The sequence below is a fragment of the Xiphophorus couchianus genome, chromosome 5 (assembly GCF_001444195.1).
Source record: "Xiphophorus couchianus chromosome 5, X_couchianus-1.0, whole genome shotgun sequence".
NCBI lineage: Eukaryota > Metazoa > Chordata > Actinopteri > Cyprinodontiformes > Poeciliidae > Xiphophorus > Xiphophorus couchianus.
Window position 1 is genome coordinate 24,578,963 of NC_040232.1, and position 17,374 is coordinate 24,596,336.

The 17,374-nt window shown below is 41.6% G+C and overlaps 1 protein-coding gene and 1 long non-coding RNA gene across 3 annotated transcripts in view; one reads left to right on the top strand and one right to left on the bottom strand.

Annotated features, from left to right (window-relative positions):
* LOC114144237 (furin-like protease kpc-1) overlaps positions 1–17,374 on the top strand; it is a 230,091-nt gene that overhangs the window by 61,568 nt on the left and 151,149 nt on the right. The gene's annotated exons all lie outside the window — the stretch shown is intronic.
* On the bottom strand, positions 1,346–5,053 carry LOC114144241 (uncharacterized). Its single transcript, XR_003595449.1, has 3 exons — positions 5,041–5,053; positions 2,525–2,529; positions 1,346–1,421 (listed from the first exon to the last, which is right to left on the bottom strand). It is a non-coding gene; the product is annotated as an uncharacterized LOC114144241 (long non-coding RNA).

Here is a 17,374-nt window from a genome sequence, read left to right on the forward strand (position 1 = left end):
AGCAATTAGAGCCACTAACTTATGAAACCCTGTCTCAATCAATTTAACAGCCACTATTAAACCTATGGCTACTGTAACTCGGTTTTTTTCCAGCAAAAAAGCTGCTTCAATAGAAAATCAATTAGAATGTGAATATTTCGCAGTTGATGCTATAGATTTAAAAGTGTCAATATTTAGACATTTTAGGATGTTGGTTTGTACATTTATAACACATCTCTGCTAAAACAGTGTTTGTTCCAACATTTGCACATCTGCACAAAACCATCATTTCTGCAGGAAAGTCAATAAGCGCTGCTGTCACACTACTACTACTACACACACACACACACACACACACACACACACACACACACACACACACGCACACACACGCCTTCACACGTCCAGAGGCTTTGATCACACACTTTGCAAAATAAACTTGTTCTGGCAGTGAGGTTGCCTCCCCATCGTCTCTCTATAAAGGAGTGTGTTGCACTCGGGCCTCACACACTGCGCTAAACATAGAGGGAGAGACAAGAGAGAGAAGATGAAACAAAAGCTAGGCCTCAGATGTCATGTCCGCTCATCACTTTGTTTGTTTGCTTGTGCGTTTGTTTGCATTCCTCTCAGCGGTGGACAGCAGCGAGTCGGAGCGTACTGCGTGGAAGGAACAACGGCAAACAGGAATAGAGCGTTAGTATTTGTGTTTTTGTTTTTCTCTTGGCGTGCAAATTCAGAGTTTTAGTGTGTCTTTTCCTGATGCGATGGTGTGCATCGGCAGCATGTGGCAAAAGAGAGACGGAGTGACAAAAAGAAAACTACTTCATTTCTAAATGCTGGTATTTGAGTAGGAATCGTTTCTCCACGTGGAATTAACAGCTTCATTAAGGTAAATACGTCTGGACACTTTGGGACAGAGATTATTTCAAATTCAAAAGCATACCTGGAGTGTTGCTTTGATTATTTCATGCATGTTTCAGAAATCCTTTTAATCTCCCGTAGCAACCCATCCAGCTGTGCAAAACAACCTGGGTGGACTTAGCTCCGCCTTCGAAGACAAAGCTCCTCCTCAGAGCTGCAGCCTCTGCCTCACAGAGCAGCCCTCTGCTGTGAATCCCCCACTCAGTTCCTTCAGACTAGCCAGCAGCAATTAGCAAACACTTTGCGCATCTGCTGACCTCATTATAGGAGCTACATCTCACTCAAAGGCTGGTTTTACAACTTGTTGTGCCATGTTGTGTTGACTTCCTGAAGGTGGCATTTCAAAAAGAGCAGGAGATACTTAAAGAGACAGAGGCCCAATTTCGAGGGACAAATTACAAAGTAAAATTTCTTTTGAGTCATATTTTATATACACTGTAAAAACACCAAACTTTACTAAGTATGTTTAGTCTTGTTTCTACTGCAGATATCTTATTACACTTGAAATAACGCAAAACTAACTCCAACAACTAACAAGATATAGAAGCTTGTTCTAAGTAGATCATTCTTTAATATTGATGAAAAAGTGCTAGTTGCATTGGCAGATTAATTTACTCAAAACAAGACAATTTCCCCATGTTTCAAATGACTAAATCTGCCAGTGAAACTAGTACTTTTTCAACAATATCAAGGAATTATTTACTTAAAACAAGCTTCTATATTTTGCTGAAAAGTTATCTTTAAGTTAGTTTTATCTTAATTCAAGTTTACTTAGATATTTATTACATCCGAAGGTGACCTAGTTACTTGATTGTGCTATAAAATGGAACTACATGTTTGGGAAATACTTGAAACTGCCTCTTTAAGAGCAGCAATGTTACTAAAATGATATGAGTTTAAGATACCAAAACAGGAATAGAAATGTAAAGTTAAAAGCTGTTACTTTGATGCTGGGTTCATGGCAACATAAATGGGATTTCAGGACAATGCCACAATTTAAACCAATCGATGTTACAGTGACAGCCAGAGACTGACGGCTGTAGAGATATGTTACAACTTTAAGAGAAAAAAACCCCTCAAAGGATTAAAAAATATATCCTTTACTCCACCAAGATTGTAAACACAAAATAAAGAACATGAGGGCAAAATCATATCAAGAAAAAAATAAAACATAAATGGCTGCATTTATTCTTTGGAAAAAAAAAAGAAGCATCTTATGTCACTATTGATATTCTTCATTTATTGCTATCTGTTTCTTTATTTTATGGAAATGCATCTCTGATGTGATTCTGTCAGGATGAATCCTGCTAGAAACGTTCATAAATTGTGGTTTAACTCCAAACATGAACCTAAGGGCTGATAAGGTTGGAAAACCAAACGCGTTTTAACTTTGCTTTCGTCAGTTAATGTTGTCAAAAGCCATAATACTGATTGGTCTCTAATGCTTCTTTTACTCCAGCAATAAATAATACTGTAATAAAGGCAGATATGCAGGAAGCAGGCTCTTAAAGCTAATCTGTCACAGTGACAGGTATAAAGGATGAGCGGGTAGGTGGTGCATGGTGGTAGATATGTGGTGCCTTGCTAAATTTTTCATACGGCAAAAATATGTTTATTTTCTCACTTTACCTGCACAAACTTCAGTGTATTTTGTTGAGCTTTTAATGTGAGGGAAATCTAGAAAAATAAAAAATTGATGTAGTGGAAGGTGATGTGAACTTAAAATTTTATCATGATTTCTTTGTGGGGCTATAGTGATAAAATATAAAAGTGACGAACAAAACCATTTGCCACTTTTTTCAGGAAACTGTATGGCCAGTCATATCTGATTTGTATCGATAAAATGCACACAATTACTGCATTGAATTATAATGGTAGACTTATTGATAAACTTCTATTGAACAAAAATTGGAGAGAAACGGTAAAACTAAAAATCCCGATAATATGGGCAGTTTTAGGCAGGTTTTAAACATCAATAATCGGAAATTATAGTAACATTGATAAATCAAAACAGTATCGTGATTGGAAAATTATCGCGATAAATGACAAATGATAGCATAAACAGCCACCTCTACAAATTCGTGCATAACTGTAAAATGGATAGTAAACCATTTTTTTTTCAGTTTTCAAAATTGAAAATTTTGCATCTTTTCTCTTGATTATTTTGTCATGTAAAATCCCAGCAGAACGCAAAGAACTCTGACTACAACGTGACAAAATGTGAAAAAAACAATTGTAAAGCTCTGTGCAAGCTTCTTTACTAAAGTATCATTTTTTTCCCCTTTGTCTCATTCTTCCACAGTGCACACGCACATACATATATGAACCTTTTGTTTCTTTATGCAGTTTTCACAGTTCTGAACTCCAGGTAATGAGGAAGACTCGAGTGCGGCGTTGGCTGTGGGCCTCATGCTAACGGCGTGTGCATGTGTGCTGGACGGTTTTTAAATATTAAACTCAAGGTCACAGGGAGGGAGTGTTTTGATATTCATGGAGGGTGCTGCACCTTGTGCCGGGTCTGAAGCCTCTCTCTCTCTCTCTCTCTGGCTCTCTGGGTCATTATGTCTGCCTCTGTTTTTTCCCCACGTTTCTTTGCTCTGATGTGCTGCCACAGTACTGAGCACGAACGCGGACGCTCTCGGTACATCTGCAGTCACTTAAAGGTGCCGCGCGTTCCCTGAGCAAGTGTCACCGCATTTACAGGTTGCACTTTCCACGTGTGTCGAGATTGTTATTCTGGGATGCCTGCTACGCGCTTTAAAATATTTCTGATTTTCTGCCAAGTGAAAATAAAGACGAGTCAGTTACGTTCACATTCGCCTCCTTGAGACGAGGAAGAAACAAACTGAAGTAGGACTGACCCTAGGGAGAGCGTGGTTATGTGTATAGCCTACACACACACACACACACACACACACACACACACACACACACACACACACACACGCACACACAGAGTGTTTATTTTATTCCTGAGGTTGGGTATGAATATTCCATCTGTGTTGTTCAGCTTCCAGTATCATGGCAGAAGAGAGGAACAGATTGATACAAGATCATCTTCATCAAAAGTAAAATTGCCACTAACCTTTGAGCAGGTGACAACATCTAGTGTAGGATGCCATATGGTAATATGAATTTATGATATAACGGGACAAAAACCCTCACAATTCACCAGTTTAAACAAGAAATGTGCTAAAGAATACAACCACAAACCATAAGTTGATAGAATAGTGTTATTTTTGTCCTTACCGTAAACAATCTGCTGTATTCATTCCTTGCAACGGGATTCGTCCCCTTTGAACTTTATCACGTTTTCTTACGGCACAGTCAAATTTAAATGTATTTTATTGGGATTTTATAAAGACAAACACAACCTTGTGCGTTGTTATGAAACAGAATGGAAATTAAAGATATTTTTCTTTTGCGAAAAGAAAGAAGAATCTGGCCTTTATCCTCCGTGACGCTGTAATTTCTGGAACCTCTGGGTTTTAGGGGTATTAGAGTAAATAGAGCTGAAAACATGAAAGTATTGAGAATTTTTGATTGTAAGAAAAATGGTAAATGATGTCGCACTAGAGGTGGGTGATATGGACTTTTAAGTGTTAGCACAATATTTTGTGGCAAAAGTGACGATAAAAACTATTTGTTACCTTTTTTAGGTAACTGTATGATTGTGACTCCAGAAACACTAATATTGCTCCTGAGAAACCCACCCATTTATTATATATTCATTTAAGACACCAGCTATATGTAGTTTGTATCACTAAAATGCACATAACTGCGTTTAATTACATTTTTCGATTTAGTCATACATCTTTATTGAACCAACAGTGAAAAAAAAATGAGTAAAAATAATATGGATAGTTTCACATTGATGAATCAAAATTATATTATGATAGAAAATTTGTCACGATAAACAATAAACGTTTATCAATGCCCACCCCAGAGTCTCCCTGTCCTCCTACTTCACAATTTGTGCTGGTCTATAAATATTTGATAAAATATTTCCGGCTGTACTTTGACGGACGGAATCTGGACAAGTTCCATGAATATCAATGCATTTGCAAGGCATTGTATTTGACACAATCAGACGTAGAGAATAACAAACTCAAAAGCCAACAAAAAAAGGAAAGGGGATACATTTTACTTTTTATATTTCACCACAGAAATGTCAGCAAGCTTTCTGGAAAGTGATGTGTCCGGATGTCGAACCCAGTATTTTTTATGCAAAGTGCTCAAGTCTGTAATGTACATAATGGTTGGCAGAGAGCAAACCTTACAGCTCATTATTTTCATGTAGACGTTTTTTTTTTCTTTTTTTTTCTCCTCCTCAAAGCCGTATCTCTCTGGCATCACAGAGAGATATATGTTCTGCCCATTCCTAACAAGCTTTGCACAGCATGGGTGGTCTTAATTCTAATAAATACAGCCATCAAAACTGGCCTTATTTTCCGACACTAAATGCATGTGTGTTCATGCAATAGGCTTTGTGCTGCAGAGAGGAGAAACGTATCTGACAAGCATCTGACACTGATTATTGTACTGCAGTGTTTGGAGGATTTTTATGATGACATATATACTCTCTCTTCCTCTCTCTCTCTCTCTAACTCCATCTCCACGCGGCGCTCAACAAATGTATGCTTTTGAGATTAGATTGCTCGCATGTGGACGCTCTTGTCTATCAAGTCATCTGCGTCACAGCAGTCCTACGCTTTAGTTAAGTCGAGAGCTCGTTCAACTCCTCGCTATTTGAGCCATTTATCAATTTGGCCGCTTCATCCTGTTTGGGGGGCATAACACGACGCAACGCAACAACACGGGAGCACGCTAACTCCCGAGAAGGGCCCTAATTGTAAAGTCCAATATATTCCTCCCAGCGTTTTGGTGAAGCAAGAAGTGGGGAACCTGCAGCAAACGGAACAAAGAGAAGCCCAAGTGAGCAGCTTGCAGAGAGGGAATTGGATTAGTGCACCAGCTCTGCATTCCTTCATCCTGGAGCTGCTGTACAGTCGTGTTGTGTCATGTAAAGGTTGATAAGGTTCAGTGTGAACATGGCAGGCTGTGGACTTAATGAGCTACACACCCATTCCTTCTCGTCGGAAACTGCTGATACATTCAGGACATGATGCTCTCCGCAAACTGTGTACTACTTTATGCATGGTAATTTGGTTAGAGGCTTGGTGGTAATATCATACTCCAAGGAACGCGTGCTCTGTCACTTTTTTCTGGGCCACCGAGAGTAGGGAGAAGCAGAAGCCGATCTTCTGCTTTATTTCTGCGATGATACTTGGGAGTATTTTTTTTCTGTACAGCATCAGTTTAGATAAGTGCAATTATTGGTGGCTAGAACTGTTCACTCTGTTGGACATTCAGCCACAAAGGACTGAAACTGACTTAGGGCTGGTATCGTAACTATCGATTCAACATAGCACTGCATTATAAGCCACTTTGGAAAAGAGGAAAAAAAGAAGTTTTAGGGAGGAAACTGTGTCATGGAAATGCCATAAATGCCATTAGTTCCGAGAGATCCATGAACCAATCCTGCTGCTCCTGACTTGCATGTTGGGTGGTCCACTGTTGAATGGTACGAAGCATCTCCAGAGTAATAAAACAGAGGAAGCTCTGAAGGCGACTCCGGATGCTTCGACTGGCCTTAGCGCTTGGCTCTCCATCTTTGGCGTACGGCTCAATTGGAGTGAAATGGAGATGTGTCCCCACTTGTTCCTGCCGCCACACTGTACCATCCTTCGTGGTCTCTGTCGGCTCACTCCCCGAACGAGCTCTCTTTTTTGGTAGCGGGAGAGTCTCCTCATCTGCAAGAAAAACAATTTCAAATCAACTTTTTGTTTCTTTCTAAATAACAAAATAGTCAGGAAAATAAAATAAGCAGGTTGAGAAAACTAACCTGAAGAGAGCTCAGAGTCCGAATCCGGTTGAGCGTCTAGGTCTTCTTTGTCTATGACTTCTTCATCTATATCTTCTCCTTCTGAATCCCAAGGCTTGGAATTCTGCATAAGTAATTCCAAAGCCTCTTCAGCATTCATCAGCTTCTGTGTCCTCTTCGCCATCTTGATTCTTGCAAACTAAAAAGCTGAGTGAATGTCCAGATATTTATACTCCACAGCACAAAAGGCAGCATGCAAATTTGCATGTGCAAAGTCTCCCAGATCTGGCCCGCCTCTCACCCCTCCCCACACTCAGGAACCACCAGAAGTAGTTATTTTCAAAATTTCTATCCTGTTCCAAGGACAATCAGCGTGAAAGTTGATGTAGTGAGTTTGGCTCTCCTCCCCCCTGCTCATCTACAGGGATGCTAATTAGACCATTCAGAGTCGTCAGTTTGGCCACATTTGGATGCTAATAACCCAGTTTGGCCCTCTCTCGGTAGCTCTAAGAAGATACCCAATCTGGCCCCTCTTGGTAGAGATAGGAATTTCTCAAAATCCTGGTAGTCCTAGTGTTAAGCCCCAAAGACTTCCTCTTTGACTTGTTGCTATGGGAGGAAATATAAGGGAGAAGGAATAAACCCTGATCCTGGTTTTATTCATAGTTTCGGCAGAAGGAGTCTTGTAGCTACAGGATTGATATCAACAATGGAAGCTAGCTGCCACCCTGCCGAAGGAGAAAAATAGCTGTCGATACTCGTTCCAGAGCTGAAGACGGCACAATCCAGGATGCAGTTTGTCGGTTCAGGGCTTGAGACGGAGACTGTCCCTCTGCCCACAATTCTGGTCAGAATTAAGCTGGGATAGAAAATGGATGGATTCTTATTAAATGGATATTGTTGAATCGTAGGTGTCTCTGGGAGAAATAGATTTTGTAGAAAATATGTAACTTTCTCTACCAACAGTGGTAGGTGAGGCCTGAGTAAAGAAATTTTTTTTTTTTTTTGCTACCAGCTGCAGCCAAAGTATTTAAGAATTTTGTCAGGTCACAAGAGAGTCTTCAAAAGCAGCTGAGTTGAGCAAACAGCTTGAATCCCTACACAGCTTAATCACACAACAGCACTGCATTATCTGAAAACTGCTAGGGAAGCAATTGATAAGGAAAATACAACTTCCTCATTCCGTGCAATGGTTAAAAATAAAAATAAAAGCATGCAAGTTTGTTCTCTAAGCTGCTAGGGGAGTAGGACTGACAGCCTGAGGGGAAGTGAAAAGATATAAGGAACATGCAGAAATCAGAGAATTAATCAGGACCAAATCCAACGCAAGGACAAATATCGATCTAGAAGGTGATGAAGAAGTTACGGAACAGGAACAAAAGGGGAACAGGAGGTGAACAGAACATGGAGATCGTCATTAAAACCGAAAGTTGAAAACACGTCGGATCTATGATACAACAGAGTTGCACTGAAGGCAACAGCAACAGTTTCTAAATACATGAGATATTGAAAGAACATAACAGAAGGACAGCAACATCAAAAGTAAAGCATAACTAAATACGGAAAGCAGAATGTGACACAACCACAAAGTATCATGACAGACATTGCTAAATACATTTTTATTAAGGAGATTTTTTTTTTGCTGCTCTTTTGTTTTTAGTATATAAAGCCCAGCAGTGTTTAAGTTAAAATATTTTTCAAGACTTTTAAATTTTGACAGTAAAAATCACAAATCCTGTCTGGCTGCATGATTAGATGTGAAACTGTACGATGCATTTTCAGGTTAGAGGGACAGAAGTTGTCTCTGCATCCTTTGCTCAACTGCAGCTGTACTTGGTTTGTACTACACCACTTCCACACACTCGTTTTGCTGCCTCGCCTCACTTTTACAGGTCAGACTACCTTCTGAGGTAAATAATTGGAAGGTCAGCTTCATACCATGTCAGGATCTTTCAGCCGATCAGAAGATGTAAAGAAAACATGTAGATTATGAAACCAATGGATGACCTGAAAGCGTCTTAAGTTGATCTAAACTGAGCTGCGTTCCAACATGTCTCCATTGTGTTAAATGCACTTTGGAGAAAGAGTGTTTGTATAAAGGTGTCCATCATAATGGTATATCTACTGGCTTTAAATTGTAAGGCCTTAAATTTAGACATTTACTCATTTCGTCTTGGCTTTGTAAAGACAGATGTGACAAAGTGTATAGGACTATTAGTTTGTCTAGTATTTTACCTCAAAATAAGATTAGTATTTGTGAGGGCTTGGAACCACCATCGCTCCTGCAAATAGCTGAAATCTGTGAACACTTGAAACTCCCTCTGAAAACGCTGATAAATGCCTATTTTATGAGTTCAAGCATATAACATTTATAATATAGTAACATCTTTACTTTTCTTATATAATATACATACCTTCATATGAATTGATTCACACAGTGGAAATGCCTTGTCAACACATCAGAGGCTAACAGCCAATTAGTGCCAAGGAGAATAAATGGCGCTCCTGGATTGGCTGCTTTGTGAACACCAGCCAATAGCATGTCCAGTGACGTTGCTTTTCAGCTTCCTTAAACTGCATTTTCTTTTGAACATTTTAAATTTGCTCTACAGAAAATTTCTGAAATAGACAAATCTGTGAATACTGACCCCTAAATAACTGTACAACCATTCCAGCAATATCAGCTTATGCTGAACTGACAGTGACAGCAAAAGGAGTTTTAGAAAATATTACAGTATCAATTTCTTGTGCTAACCAAGTCAGTATGGCTGTTTTCTAATAAAATCCTGTACATTTACATGTATGGCCAGTAGAAAAATGTTGATGTTTTAATTGCGAGGCTCATATTTAACACCAGTTAAATTAAAGATGAACTCTTCTTTAAGTTCATCTTTTACACTTGGTAAATGGGAGCATGGGCTAAAAAAAAAAAGAGGAAACGAGCAGTGATGGAACATGACAAGGCGTAGGTATAAAGCACTGGTGGCATTTGTAGCATTCAGTCTAATGTCGTGATCTAGATTCCAGCCTCAGGACCGCTTTTCTCAAGAAACACCCCAAAGACTTAAAGCCCAACACACACGGGGCTTAAGGAGCGGGGGCTCTGGGACGTCGGGATCATGTTCTACATTGTCCTTTTCCTTTCCCTCTTCTCCTCAAATATTTGATCTGTCCTCACCGCCTTGTCTGCAAATGTAGCTGTCTGTCAATGTATTTTAACAGACTAACTCTCAGCTTTCCCCCCATCAGTGTCAGAGTAACACCCCGGCTCTGATCCGGGCTGCACTCAGGTGTGTAACTGACTGCTCTGTTTCCCCATAATTACATTGTGAGCTTGACGCAGTCTCCGACATCTGAGCATGTGCTATGTACGCAGGCCCGCGTGTGTGTGTGTGGGTGTGTGCGTGCGTGAGGATGTGCATGCGCGCGCGTCTTTTCACCCCAGGCGGAAACATGTCATTTCCCGTGCTCCTGTCCTTCGGGCAGACAGATACAATATTAAGAGCCACAAATCTGAGTGTGAGTTGAGAGGAGACGTGGCGGTCGGGGGAGTGGGCAGAGAGAGGCGGGGCGGACGGGGGGTTGAGAAAGTGTGAGGAGATGACAGTAATGATAGCATATAGACAATAGTCAGGGAAGGAGACGGCGATTGAGTGCATTCGTACAAGTCATGTCAAAAGACAGGATGTGCAGACAAAAAAAAAGATATCAGATATCTAGATCTGAGGAGAGAGGAGATGAATGCAGTATTGTCACAAAGCCTTATCTCATTCAGAGCATGAATTATCCCATTTGCTGTTTTTTTTTTTTTTACTTCATGCTCAATTATCATTCACACCAAAAAAAAGAGAAAAAAACCTGTTATGGTTTACACTTTTATGCCTTTTACATAATCTTCCATGGAATTTGGCATTGTTTTTTTTTTCTTCTGCTTCCCACTGAATGTCAGGTTGACACAAGTAAATCAGTATGCGCTGCACTGCTTTTCCTAAATCTCTCTCATCTATATATTCATTCATTTTTTTTGATGCAGGAGCAAAAAGGATCAGACTGTTAGGAGTTTAAAGCCAACGAGAATCGACCTGTCTTTTTGAGTTAATATCATTAATTGCTCTTACTGGATATTTTGTTCCCCTGATGACAAAACTAATATATTTTCTGTATGTATATTAATTGGTTGATTGTCAACATGAAGCTCTGGTCAGTGTCGAGAAAATTGAGTTGCAAAAAAAGCCGACATGAGGTGAAATGCACAAACTATATTGGTCACCGAGGCAAATGGGAACAGTGCACTATAAGCAAAGAAAGAGGCAAAATTCACTTAATATATTCTGTCTTCAGACTCTCCCTTTAGCATTTGCAGAGGAACAAAAGTTAACTGCACAGGTGCAAATCTGAGAACAAAAACAGAGATGATCTGAAATGCACTATATGAAAAAGTGAAATCTCATCAGATGTTAATGGTGCGTATGAGTGTAGTAAATCTCAGCGAAATGGAGAGACTTCTCCCCGACGTGTTCGAGGTTTGAACTCTGAAATCTTTCCAAGTTTTGTGCCTGTGGTAAGGCACAGACCCAGCAGTGGATTGGGAAGTTCACTATGTCACAGCTGATTCGGCAAATGTGTTTCCGTCTCCCTTTGAGCGCATCAGCTGTTTTTTTTTTTTCTTTTTGGAAAAGCCAAAAACCGCCTCAAACGAGGATGAAAACGTGTTTTTCGACCATTCAGAAAGTCATTCTGAATAATTTTTGTTTCAACCATTTCTGATGCGATACTTCAAAATGTGCATTAAACAGAGTCTTTCCTTGAGTTCACACACCTGGAAGAAAATCCTTGCTAATGATCATTTAATCAAATGTCTTTTATTAGCTCCCAACTTTTATTTCCTTTGATAGTACGTCTGTATCCATGTCGACACACATCATTGTGATGCTCCGAAGGGTTTCCAAAAACGTGCAAACTTCTGCTCGTCATATTAACTCTTTTTATTGCCAAGACTGGAAGGAAATGCAGACAGAGAAACAAAAATGATGGAGCACTCGCCTAGCAAAAAAAAAAACATCATCAAAACATTTCACTACTACTAGCCTCTCGGTAAACTTCCAGGTCTAAACACAATCGGCCCACTCTCTCCAGTCCCACCGGCTCCTGCGGAAGCCCCACATGAAGCTGGCGTGCACTCACTGTGCCCAAAGGCCTGATTTGTAATTCTGCCAAACAAAACCTGCTTTTTGTTTACAGGTACACACAAAATTGGCATGACTTTTCGAGAGCAAGCCAATCGACCTCGGCTACTTTTGCGCCGTCAGAATCTTGGCGCCCTCCAATCTCCACGGAGAATCACACCGCGCACCCTCTGACCGGCCTCCTGCCGAGCCCCCGAGCCTCGCAACACAGCCGGATCTCTGTTCCATAGGTCACATTGGATGGCTGGCACGCTTGAGCCCTGTTGACAGCTTGTTGTTTACAGTATGTGTTGTCAGCATGGGGCGGCCTCTGCCGATCGGGGGGTCTGGTGGGAGGTGGATGCACCAGCTGTGTGTGTGTTTCGTACAGGTTTTTGGGAAGGAGGCTGGTGCAGGTAGGAGGCAGAGGCGGTGGCAGGAGGGAGTTGATGTCAGCGGGAGGAAGGGAGGATGGGGGTCTTGGTGTAGGTTTCCTAGCGGGGAGCCCATGGCGTGAGGCCCAGCAGTCTTTGATGCTTTCTGGCTCTGAGAGAGAGAAGCAGCTCAGGGAGAAAGAGAGAGTCGGGCGGGGGGGCGGGGGGGAAGAAGGTGGAAAGGAAGGATAGAGAGGAAGGTTGAAAGAAGAAAAAAAAGGTTACCTGTGGATCAGCCTGTCTCTGGCGCAGAAGGGCCGCGTGTGGAGGGCGAGGTTGGGGTGGAGAGGGGAGCTTTGATGTGAGTCCAGGTTGGAGGAGAGCAGCATTGCTCAGGGAGGCAGAGGAAGAGGATGGTGAAGGTGTGGAGGAGATGAGATGAGGATGGCCGGAGCTCACCCTCACCCACACTTTCACCTTTCTCTCCCGAGCAAAACCTCTGGAGTATCTGCTGAGAATGCTGAAGACGTGGTTTGGATGATCTCGGGGAAACGCATTAACTGTGCACACTGTATATTGATCGTACGGTTCCCAGACAGTGGGTGAAGTTTAAGATGTCCATCTCTCGCCGGCGTTCGTAGAGAATGCAAAAGTCTTTCATCTCTCTCCCATGTGTTTGCAGCAAGAACATGGGAGGAAGGGGAGAGAGGGGTGGGGGAGTTTTCCTCCCTCTGAGAGTGTATAAACCTGTGTAGAGAGAGAGAGAGAGTGTGTAGCCGGTGTGTTTATGAGAGCATACATGAACGCTTTGTTCAGAGGGAACCCTCTGAATATTCCAAACCAACAAAGGCAAGATCCTGCTGGGGCTGCTGTGTATCAATAGATCAGAGGTGTGTGTTTGTGAGTGTGAGTGCGGGTGCATGAACATCACTGATTCTCACACAATTATCAGGACACCAAACAGGCGCAACACCCGCTGGGTCGAGCACTCTCCGCAATGCGCCCGGGCTCCCACAATGCATCAGTATTTCAAAGCCCCGCGTCCCGGGAGACTTCACTCCAACAGCGAGGTCTCTTCTTCCAGGAAGTGACACGCCCTCCTGCTGAGACGCACTCCCACAATGCACCGAGGTGGCTCCCATAGCGACGGCGTGTTTGCTCATGTTTGCAGCCGTGAGTCTGTCTACCGGCAAGCTAACGGCGCCGGCGTCTTTCCGTCTCGTTTGCTCCGTGCCGGCCTCCTCCGGCTTCGACTGTGCTTACGTTTTCGATCCCGGTTTGGGGTCGGCAGACTGAGAACTCGAAAGCTGACAACTAGAACAAGAACAAGAACACATCCGGCAGCCCTGTGCACTCTGGAACACCGGGAAATGCTTTCCTGTGGCGAAGGGTAACCCAAGGCGAGGCTGACACATGATTCGATTTCTCTTCCACTGACGTCTCTGAACCCGTGGCCAGTTTATAGCGGATGTACAGTGTGCTCAGACTCGGTCGACAGCTTGCCACAGATCGTTGGTGCGCCGCTCTAAAGGAGCAGGAATTCTTAGGAATCTGTCTTCGGAGGGCAGGAGTGACTGAAACCTCATCTTGACCTAAATTCCTCTCCTCTGTAACGTCGTTGCTCAGCTTGTTTCTACTGCAGCACACAAACTGTGTCAGTGAATAAATGATCCGTAAACACGCTGAGATATTTCCACATAGTTTGTCAGAAATGTTACATATTTAATTACTTCTAGTACCGTAACAGTGAAACTGATTTAAATGTATATCTCAAGAAACGGCAATCGACGCAACAATTATCGCAGCAGAGCCGTATTTTTTCCATCACAAGTTGTAGAAAGAGAAAGTCTACCTCATCCATTAGAGAGATTTTGGTTTTAGTTTTACTCTTTTAGTTTTAGGTGTTCTCAACCATAAATTGGATCAAAATTGCTTTCCTTTGTTAATGGTAAATAATCTGAACTTGGCTTTTGTACAAATATTCTGAATTGCTTGGAAAATGTTAAATCCTCCATGGATCTACCTACAAAGGTTAGCTGCAAAACAAATCATTTTTGTCACGTTAGTGTGACACCATGTTAGGTGTTTGGGTTTTTAACCCGGTGAGATTACAACTGGCAATGGAGACGCACTCCTGAATCATAAAATGGTCGAACTGCGGTGTACCGCTTAGTAGAAACATAATTGTTAGGTGGAAGACAAATTCTATGTTATTTTAAAAAAAATTTTTTTTAACAAATACCAGTCTAAAAGATGTGGCATAATAAAACAGTTCTGAAATTCAGAGAAAGTAAATCCTCAAGCATCACCTAACTAGTGAGTAAAAGCTAGAATCCTAATTTTTGGACATCTTTTGAGAATTGAAAGAGTATGGAGAGCAGCATAAACCTACCAAGACATGACTGTCTACCAAAACCAACAAGCACAAGAGAGTTATTCATAGAAGTAGCTGAGAGTCCTGTGGCAATAATAGAGGTGCTCAAGGGGAAACATGACAAGTTAGTCATGGAATCTACAATCTGTTTTCTTTTTCTTTCTTTGTTTAAATTTGTTTTTATGGAAGCCTGGGGAGAATCCGTGAAAGTATGTACTATGGTCAAATAAGACCAAAAATAAACTTTTTGACCTACAGGTTACAGGACCTACAGGCTATGGGAAAAAGTAAAACTGCGCGTCACCCTGAACATGGTGGTGACATCAACATGATGTCGGGATGCTTTTGTTCATCAGGGACATGGAGGCTTGTCAGAGTCGATGAGAAGGTTCAGGACTCTGTCGTGGGAGACAGTGTACACTCTAGGTGTAGTGGGAGAACACCTAGAAGCTGCAAAGTGCTGGAGACTGTTTGTTATTGTGTTTGTGGTTTTATGTGAAAAGGTTTGAGGTCTAAATTCTGTTGTAAGGCACTGAATATATCTCACAGTCAGTGTTGTTTGTTCAAGTTATTGAGACTTTTCTTTTTAAACGTAACTCTGGACAATGTTTGTATTGGACAGTTTATGACATCTCAAATTTCAATAATGGGGGTTTTCCTTTATCTGAAATTTAAAGCAAACACAATTCTCTTGCGTTGATCTAAATTATATTGTGTCAGTAGTGCAATGAAGCTCAGACCATTTTAAAAGGTGCTGCTAACTTACAGTAAATTTGATTTTGGTTCATCTACTGTTTGATTTTGTTGCTATTGAGCTACTTCGAACCTCAACCATGTTGCAATGCCGAGCACACTCCTGCAGAGCGTTGTGTGAGATGTGTGGAAAACGTGTGATCCTACACAAATGAGGGATGTTGCTCCCCGATAAATTTACAGTTCAGTCTTGTACGATGGGCTCAAACTTCATGTTCCAGTTCAGAAATGTTCCAGTGAAGCTGTGGGCTATGTTAAAGATGCGTGTTCATAATTAACGTTGTCATGTTGCTGAAATACTGAGTATACTATTAATAATGAGATTTTACTGCACATTACTCACGTTGATATGCTACTACTTTGCAATTGCAGTTGCATTTTGAAAATATGCACACATACCAAGACAAAACGAGAAAATAATCAAACATGTCCAATGCTGTATCTGCTAGTTATAATCAAAAATAATGGGCCGGGAAGGAAAATAAAAGTCATTTTTTTAAGCTTTACACTGATAAACTCCATTTGTTTACCATCATTTTTGTCTACCCTACATGTTTTAATCAAAAATATAATTATATACATATAAACATTAACAGGGATTGGGCTATTTCTTTATTATTAGTATGAACCCAGATATAACCTGTAAATAGTAGTAAACTATTGAATGTGGTGGCCCTCTGACCACATAGCCATGCAGAAGAACTGTTTAACCAGACGCATTAACACGTTTTATACACATTAACGTGCTTTATAAAGACTAATTGATTTTCTCTTCGCGGACCTGCCAAGTAAGTCAGAACGTTGCGTCCGGCGGTCGAGGTGTTTGCTTTTCCGGCGCGTTTTAAGATGTTTTCAGCGATCGCGCTTTGGCAAAGCTTTCTGCCCTGGAGTGGCTCGTATATAATGGACTGCCATGAAATCATAATTGCGTGTTTATGAACAAACCAGCTGGTTGAGGCAGAGGGTAATTATTTTTCTCTGCGTTCTCCTTTCCGCTCACCGCACACTGGCGTCTGATAACTGCTCGGGTGGTAAATAAACAGTGGGCAAAGTAGAGGAGTGGAACCAAAAGGGAAAATGAGGCCTCTGTAGTTCTGCCTCTGTTGTTGAGGTGTTTGTAAATCACCGTTTTCCCTGCCGTTTCCCTACACCCTCTCTTTGTTCTATGAGAAACACTGAGATAATTTAGACCGAATGGATTTTGAAGTAGAGCGGAGAGGCATAGAGCCATGACAAAAGATGATACTGGAAAGTAGGCGAAACTTCTCAACATGGCTCTACTGTCCGGTGTTATGCTGCAAAAACTACTTAATGGTGCGGTAATTGAAAACCTGTTGCATTGCAAAAATAAAGATTAAATTGTAATTTCAGGAATTAAAGGCCTGCACACGCATACATGCATATACTGTATATACACACGGGAAGTTTGCTTCATTGATGCTACGGCGGTTGGCTGTCGAGGCTCCGGGAACAAAACTAAGTAACTCCAGTCGAGCTGCTCTGGCGTGAGTCTGGAAGCGGGTTGTGATCATCAGGGCCAGTGAGAGTTGACCTGCTCGGGCTGGAACACAGCACAGTTATCCTGTCTTATTAACGAAGCCACTGCTCTCACATTTAGCCTCGTTAGCAGCTCTGAATGAACATCCAGCAGCCCGTTGAGGATCCAAGGGTTAATTGTGGCTTGTGTCAGAACTTAGACCAGGCCAGCTCAATAATGGGCTGCAGTTATTGGCTTTCTGGCTATGGGGATGTGTGTATGTGTGTGTGTGTGTAGGTATGTATGGAGGGTGGGGATCAGGCGCTTGTCTTTGCATGTGTGCGTTGCCTGTCTAGAGGTATTGGTTTTGGTGTCGACCCGGGGTCAGTTCTCTTTCCTTGTGACGTCTGTACTAACAGACATCGGACTCTTGGGGATGAGCTCTGG